An 8762-nucleotide genomic window follows, 5' to 3' on the forward strand; every position below is an offset into this window, starting at 1 on the left:
TTCTTGTGGCCTTCCAGTATCTGAAGGGGGCTACAAGAAAGCTGGGGAGGGACTTTTTAGGATATCAGGTAGTGACAGGACTGGGGGAATGGAATAAAGCTGAAAGTGGGGAGATTTAGGCTGGAAGTGAGGAAGAAGTTCTTCCCCATGAGAGTGGTGAGAGCCTGGAATGGGTTGTCCAGGGAGGTGGTTGAGGCCTCATCCCTGGAGGTGTTTAAGGCCAGGCTGGATGAGGCTCTGGCCAGCCTGATCTAGTGTGAGGTGTCCCTGCCCATGGAATAGATGATCCTTGTGGTCCCTTCCAACCCTGACTGATTCTATGGTTCTATTTAGTTTCTCATCGTTGTTAGTTTTCAGTAGCTTGGAGTGTTTATCTTCCTGCTGAGGCTGAATATCATAAAAAGGGATTAGAAGTCCTGAGTTATGCAAAGGCTTTGCTTTGACAGGGGAGGCAGCAAGGATGAAGCCAACCCTGCAGCTGACTCAGCAGGCAGAGCACAAGCAGCCTGCTGCCATCGGTGTGTGGCTGCTCAGCGGTTGGCACCGAGGAGCACGCTCTGCACCACACCAGATATGCTCCACACCACTGACTGATGCACACAGCTCCATGCTTTGGCAGTAGGTAAATCCATGCAGACTTGAAAGACGTGCCAGTGCATAAGAGGAACAGAATCACAGCATATAGCTGGCTGGAAGAGACCTCAAGGACCATCCAGTCCAACCCTAGACCCAGCATTCCTGCAAAGTCAACGTCTGGATAGGATTGATGTAGAAGTGTTCATTTTGCTTAGGAACTCTGCAAGCAGCAGTCTCAGTGAAGGTTAGTTTTACATGGATTTGGGTGTGGAACTGACACAGATTTTAGGTGGTTCCCTGTCTAACAGGGGATGAAAGCATTCAGCAGACTTAGAATCGTAGAATTGTTTTGGTTCCAAAAGCCCTTTCAGGTCATCCAGTCCAACCATTCTCTAACTCTGCCAAGGCTGGTGCTAAACCATGGCCCTCAGCACTACATCTCAGGAGCAAAGGATCTCTGAGGTCCCTTCCAACCTGAGCCATTCTGTAGTTCTAGGATGACATGAATGGAAGCTACTGATGCACCAAACCAGCCAGCCAGCCTGCCTCCCTCCACATGCACAGCCCACATCTGGAAGGAAAGTTGCCTGAAAAATTAGGAATTGCCTGGACAACCTTGATTTGCTCTGTATACATCTGCTTCATTTCATGCCATAGGACTTGTTCCCTTTAATGACAAGAGCAGGGATGGTACCCAGGGGACCAGCAGCTCATTGCCCAGTGGGTGGCCTTGTGCTTGGTCTATTACACACAATTAAAATGCTGTTTGCATTGAGAATTATTGAAGCTCCTGTGCCATTTTCTGTAGTGTTCATCATTACAGTGCCTAACTGCCTTGCCAGCACCAGATAACTCATCTCTCACTGTAACCACTCTGAGGTGAATGAAGTACATGAATTTTGGAGGGAAAGAGCTGACAAAGAGGCACTGAACACACAAATTCCCTGCAATGTTTGTATTTTCTCCATCTGATTGCAAAAGGTTCTTGTTAAATTCAGTTTCCATTGGTACAGCTAAATTAGACTATCTGTTTTACAGACCAAACTCACAAGGAGGTCTGATTTGGATCACTACATGCTTCTTCTGACCCACTTTTCTCATCTCCAACAGAGATAAGCTTAGGCACAGGCTCAGCTCCTCACAGGGGGCAATGCACTACAAAACATGAGACATTGCATCCACTGTTACTTCCAGAAACAAGATTTTTTTCCTATCAACTTCAGCATGAACAAGATGCTCTTTATTTTATTTGAGTAAACAAAATTATAACACTCCTTTTGTTTGTTTGTTTGTTTGCTATGTAAAAATGGGAATATGCTTTTTAAATGTTCTGCAAGCAGTATGATAACAACCAAAGCAAAAACTGCCAGCCCTTGGAAGAAGCCAAAGCAGTAAGGATGGATTGCTTTATAAAAGAAAAACAGATTACCAGTGCTTTAGTGTCATGCTGGGTCTATTCAAGAGTGAGCTCAGTTTCTGATTATACAGCAGAAAGAAATCTGGAGAAGGCAGCCTGCAGTCTAAGCAGCCAAACCCCCAAATTTTGATTTCCCTTGCTGGTCTCTGTTACTTTCCTAGGACTAAGCAGCTTTCCTGCTTAGTTTAAATGGAGAGCCCTGACAAGTACACAACACAGACCTGCAAGTGGCTGTCTTGAATCAGTACCTTTTTCTGCTCTGAGAAGGTGACACACTGGGCAGAAAGAAATTAAGTCCTTGGTACAGCTTAATTGGAGAATCCTGCATTTTTGAAGGAATGAGTGGCTCAGTAAATGGGAAGAGGTTCCCCAAGCTGCTTTGAATCTGGACTGGACACTCAGCAATGGAAGGACTGAGTGGGCAGGCATTGGAACAGGTTACCCAGGGAGGTGGTGGAGTCACTGTTCCTGGAGGTGTTCAAAAATGTGTGGGCATGGTATTTTGGGACATGGTTTAACGGCCATGGTGGTGCTAGGCTGATGGTGGGACTCAATGATATTGGAGGTCTTTTCCAACCCAAGCAATTCTATGAATCTGTGATTCTACTTTAAACTCACTATTCAAATCAGTCAGAATATTAAAGGGCAATAAATTCTAAATATGACGTCTCAGAGAAGCTCAGAATTCAGACAACTGAAACTGAGAGCACAAAGTCTGATTTCAGCAACAGAATAGAGAGGACAATGTAGGACCTCAGTGTCCATTACAATGCATGCCTTGAAGTGTCACACACAGAAATAGCTTCCCTTCAGAAGCACTGCAAGCATCTGCTGAAAGCAGCATTTCAGATCTTCTGCTGGGCTCCTTTGGAGCTCACAGGAGGACCATTAACTGGCCCAGTTCTTCCATAGAAGCCTAGAATGGCTCAGGCTGGAAGGCACCTCAGAGATCATTTCCTCCAACCTCCCCACCATGGGCAGGGACACCTCTCAACTAGACTTGGGTTCTCAAAGCCTCATCCAGCCTGGCCTTGAACACCTTGAGGGAGGAGGCAGCCACAACCTCCCTGGGCAACCTGTTCTAGAGTCTCACCACACTCATACTGAAGAACTTCCTCCTAAGATCCAGGGGTCTCAAGAGCAGAGTAAAGGGGCAGAATCACCTTATCCTCAGTGCTGGAGCCCTGGTGCAGGCTGCCCAGAGAGTTTGTGGTGTCTCCTTCTCTGGAGACATTCAAAACCCTCCTGGATGCATTCCTGTGTGACCTGCCCTTGGTGATCATGCTCTGCCAGGGGGATTGTACCGGGTGATCTTTCAAGGTGCCTTCCAACTGCTGACATCCTGTGATTGTGTGATCCTGAGCCATGCAAACACTGAAGTCAAGCAGTGTGACACCAGCAGTCTTCCTGAGGCTGAATTCTGCACATGCAGAATTTTGGCACTGACTTTCAGTTTGCAAAGCAAAAATAAATCTCAAGTCACCATGTTTTATCCAAAACATATGGCTTAACTCAAAAAGTTCTGCAGCTTGGCAAGGTTTGCTGGGAGAAGCAAACATGATATGAATAGCTGAAATCCTTCTGCAATTGAAATGTGTTCTTGGAGGTGGCCCTGACTGATGCTGAAAACAAACTATATTTGATTTCAAGTGATAATCACATGATTTCATTCCAGTCTGCACTACAAAAATCAAGTTAGGTGTAAATTTAGCAAAATCTAAATGGAGACTAATACAGCCCAAAGGGAGATGTCAAGTATATAAGTTAAACTGTAACATTTGGTGGAACCTCTCCAATGCCTCTGTAGAAAATCTGATAAAACTAATCACAGAGTTACAGAATGGTTTGGGTTGGAACAGACCTCCAAAGCTCATCTAATCCAACCCCACCCTGCAGTCACCAGGAACATCCTTCACTAGATCAGGCTGCTCAAGCCTGCCCTTGAATATCTCCAGGGATGGACCTTGAACTACCTCCCTGGGCAACCTGTTCCAGTGTTCCACCACCCTCATGGTAAAGAATTTGTTTCTAGCATTCAATCTAAATCTTCTCTTCTCTCATTTCAACCCATTGCCCCTCATCCTATCACTGCAGGCCTTTGGAAACAGTTCCTCTGCAGCCTCCTTGTAGCCTGTTTCAGATACTGGAAGGCTGCTCTAAGGTCTCCTTGGAGCCTCATCCTCTCCAGTCTGAACAACCCCAGTTCCCTCAGCCTTTCTTTGTAGCAGTGGTGCTACAGCCCTCTGATCATCCTCATGGCCCTCCTCTGGACCCACTCCATCAGGTCCATGTTCTCTCTGTGTTAAGGGCCTCACATCTGGACACAGCACTGCAGATGAGGTCTCAACAGAGCAGAGCAGAGAGGCAGAATCCTCTCTCTCCATCTCTGGCCATGCTGCTTTTGATGCAGCCCAGGCTGCCACTGGCCATGGGCTGCAAGTGCCCCTTGCTGGCTCATGTCCAGTCCTGCCTGAGAACTAGTGTTTGAAACTTCTTATGAATTATGGGGCACAAAACTCTTCCCTTATGTAATTGAAATAAAAAGCTATTGAAATAAAAAGCAGGATTCCCATTTCTGGAGATATTACACGTAACAGTTCAGGCCAGATACACCTTCTATTGACAGTGGCATAAATCAGGTTACTAAAAACTCTGCATATATCAAGTTCAGATTGGTAGGAAGGAAAAAGTCTAGCTGATTTCATTGAACAGGCATTTGGTAATCTCTGCTGTTATCAGACATTGTCTGCTGGGGGGTCTCAGAGGTGGAAGGAGCAGGGTTTGGTTTGGTTTGGTGCTGCCTATTGTGGTTCCAAGACAATATGGTGACATTGCATTTGAAGTAGCAGTGAAGCCTGTGCCAGCTGCCTGTCCTGGGCACACAGCTCTTGTGTGGAGAGAGCTCACATGGTGTTAGGATCACACTTCTTCACACCTTGCATTTACAGATCCCATAACAGATCCCACAGCTGCTTGTGCAATACCAAGAGGCAAAGCTTATTTGAGGTCATTAGAGTGACAGCAGACCCTGGTGTGGCAGGCTTGAGGCTTCGTGTTCTGGTTCACAGGTGGGATTTGGACTTAGCAGTGGTGTCCTAGAAAGAAGCTTTGGCTTGTAAGAGCTGAAAATTGAGGCTGTCAGAGCCACCCAGCACTCATCAGCTTACATGGGAGCAGAGAATTACACAGGGGTTAGCCTCTTTCTGTCCTTGTAAGCTGATTGTGCTTCAGAGGGCAAAACCTGCCAATGCTGGCTTGCACCCCAGTGAGCTTTGTCTGTCCAAACTGTCCCTCTGGCTGAAGGGGACATGGAGTCAGTTTGGCTGAGCTGCTGAGCTACAGGAGCTACGAAGCCTCTCCAAGCGTGTGCCTGCAGTGTTGAAAAGAGAACTCAGAAGTGGGGGTGTGAGCTTTCAGAAGGAGCAATATAGAAACTTTGGCATCCTCCTGCACCCTTTCTTGCTCTATTTCACAGAATCACAGAATCCCATGGAATTACTGAGGCTGGAATAGACCTCTGAAATCATCAAGTTCATCCTATGACCTAACACCACCACATTGAGCAGACCTCTTTTCCTCCCTGAAATGCCTCTCTCCAGGGTCCATCCTTGTGTGCCAGCTATTCCAGCTCATTTTGAGCACTGGATGTGTCACCCACATAAAATTTAGCTGTGAAGACAGCTGCAGCTGATGAAGTTTTTAGGAATGATAACGTTTCCATAAAGAGAGCAGAATGGTTTCCAGCAAACATTCCCATTTCACTTGCTTTCTGGAAGCATCCCTTAGATTTGCAAGTTACAAGAAATTAAAGTTGCAGTTCTTTATGGGGTCAGAGAAAGGTGATAAGGCTGACCAGGCAGTCTCCAAATAAAATTTGGAGAGCACTCAGAGAGTTAGGAAATCCCAAGAGTATGGAAGTGTGGAAGGAATAGTAGTGAAAACACTTCAGAAATGGAAGGCAATGAATTCCCTAGCAGCAAACACAGGGTTAACTTGAGCTGTTAAACTGCATCCAGTTTTGGGCTCCCCAGTCTGAGAAAGACAGAGAACTGCTGGAGAGAGTCCAACAGAGAGCCATGAGGATGATCAGGGGACTTGAGCATCTGCCCTAGGAAGAGAGACTGAGGGCCCTGGGGCTGTTTAGTCTGGAGAAGAGAAGGCTGAGAGGGATCTGATCAATGTAAGTATCTGAGGGGTGGGTGTCAAGTGGAGGGGGCCAGGCTCTTTTCAGTGGTGCACAGTAATAAGACAAGAAACAACAGGTTCAAACTTGAACAGAGATGATTTCACCTCAACACGAGGAGAAACTTCTTTACAGTGAGGGTGACAGAGCACTGGAACAGGCTGCCCAGGCAGGTTGTGGAGTCTCCTTCTCTGGAGACTTTCAAACCCCACCTGGATGCATTCCTGTGCAGACTACCCTGTGTGATCCTGCTTTGGCAGTGGGGCTGGACCTGATGATCTCTTGAGGTCCCTTCCAACCTCTGATATACTGTGATCTGAGCTTTCTGACTTGCTGAGCAGTACCTGTGGTATCTTGACTCCTTCTGATAAACTCTGTCTTAGGTGGCTGTGTACAGCACAAGTTCACTAGGTTCTTGCTACTGACCTGCCTGAAGCCTGCTTTGGAAGAATCATAAAAATCATTCAGGTTGGAACAGACCTTCAAGATCATTGAGTCTAACCCTTAATCCTACTCTACCAAGTCCACCACTAAGCGATATCCACAGCACTACACAAGCTTTTAAGCACAGCCAGTGAATTGACTCCACCACCTCCCTGGGCAGCCTGTTCCTGTCGTTGACCACCCTTTGAGTAAGGACATTTTTTCTAATATCCAACCTGAACATCCCCTGGGGCAACTTAAGGCCATTCCTTCTTGTCCTGTCACTTGTTACTACTAGGGAGAAGAGACCAACCCCCACCTGGCTCCAACCTCCTTTCAGGGAGCTGTAGAGACCAATGAGGTCTTCCTTCAGCCTACTTTGCTTCAGACTAAACTTCCCCAGCTCCCTCAGCTGCTCCTCACCAGCTCTGTTCTCCAGACCCTTCACCAGCTTCATTGCCCTTCTCTGGACCTGCTGCAGCACTTTAATGTCCTTCTTGTTCTGAGGCACCCAAAACTGAACAAAATACTCAACACTTTCAAGGAAACATCATAATCCTGAGCATTCTCTCACAGCTTCTGCTCCAGTTGAAGTCTAACCACACCCAGTACCTAGCTCTTGAGTGTGCTTGGTGCTACAGGCAGCAATTCTTCAGCATGAACATGGGACTATGTTTTAGGGTTCCCTGTCCCTTTTTTGCTGAGTCCAGTTGAATATGCTTAATAACACATCTGTTGATGGAGCATCACAGAATTGCTTTGGTTGGAAAAGCCCTCTAAGGTCATCAAATCCAGCCATCAACCCAACACTACCATGGCCACTAAACCATGTCCCAAAGAGCCATGGTTGTCTCTTGAACATCTCCAGGGATGTGGACTCCACCACCTCCCTGGGCAACCTATTCCAATGCCTGACTACAGGAAGAAGAAAACCTTTAACAGGCAAGACAGAATTACAAAGATCTGAATGGTACTGGTAGGCTGCACAGCAAGAGCAGGCATGCAAAAATCAATTTGTTTTCTAGTGCTGAGGTCGATGCTGTTCTACAGAACACAAGTAAAGCTTCACTTGGAGAGCACAGCACCACTTAGCATTTCACAGAGGTTTGATGGTGGTGTGGCTTGGAGGCAGAGGCAAGCACCAAGCTCTTTCTCAGAGCTAGCAGCCAGAGCCTGGGCTGAGTGTGCTCCTCACAGCACAGTGAAGCTGGGGAATTGCCAACAGCCCTGTGTGAAACATGAAGGATTAGAAGCAGGTGACTGCTATGCAGCTATAGCAGAAAGCCTCTGTATGCAAAGAAGCAAAAACAGTTTCTGCCCTAAGGGAAAAAGAAAAAAAAGGAGTTTTAAAGAAGCTGGAAGTGCAAACACTACTGAGATATGTGAGAAACCTTCACAAACTGAAATGAGAGAAAAAGAAGCTGATACATAGAGTCATAGAATGGTTTGGGTTGGAAGGGACCTCCAAAGGTCTAGTCTGACCCCCCTGCAGTCAGCAGGGACTTCCTCCACTGGATCAGGTTGCTCAAAGCCCCATCAAGACTGACTTTGAATGTCTCCAGGGATGAGGCCTCCACCACCTCTCTGGACAACCTCTTCCTGTGTCTCACCACCCTCGTAGTAAAGAGCTTCCTCCTAATGTCCAATCTAAATCTACCCTGCTCTACTTTAAAACCATTCCCTCTTGTCCTGTCACTCCAAGCCCTTGTAAATAATCGCTCCCCAGCTCTCCTTTAGTCCTCTTCAGGTTCTGGAAAGTTCCTCTAAGGTCTCCCTGGGGTCTTCTCTTCTCCAGGCTGAAGAGCCCCAACTCTCCCAGCCTGTTTCCATAGCAGAGGTGCTGCAGCCCTCTGATCATTTTTGTAGCTTGCTCTGGATCCACTCCTTCAGGTCCATGTCCTTCCTGTGTTGCAGGCTCCATAGCTGAACACAGCACTGCAGGTGAAGTCTCACCAGAGCAGAGGGGCAGGATCCCCTCTCTCCATCTCTGGCCACACTGCTTTTGATGCAGCCCAGGCTGCCATTTGCCTGCTGGGCTGCAAGTGTCCATCGCTGGCTATGTTCAGCCCACAGCCATAGATTTTTCACTTGGACTGAATTTCTCAAAGTCAACCACTGCTTTACTAGCCATGGCACCAAGACAGAAGCATAATGTGGTTGCTT

The sequence above is a fragment of the Indicator indicator genome, chromosome 23 (assembly GCF_027791375.1).
Source record: "Indicator indicator isolate 239-I01 chromosome 23, UM_Iind_1.1, whole genome shotgun sequence".
Lineage (NCBI taxonomy): Eukaryota > Metazoa > Chordata > Aves > Piciformes > Indicatoridae > Indicator > Indicator indicator.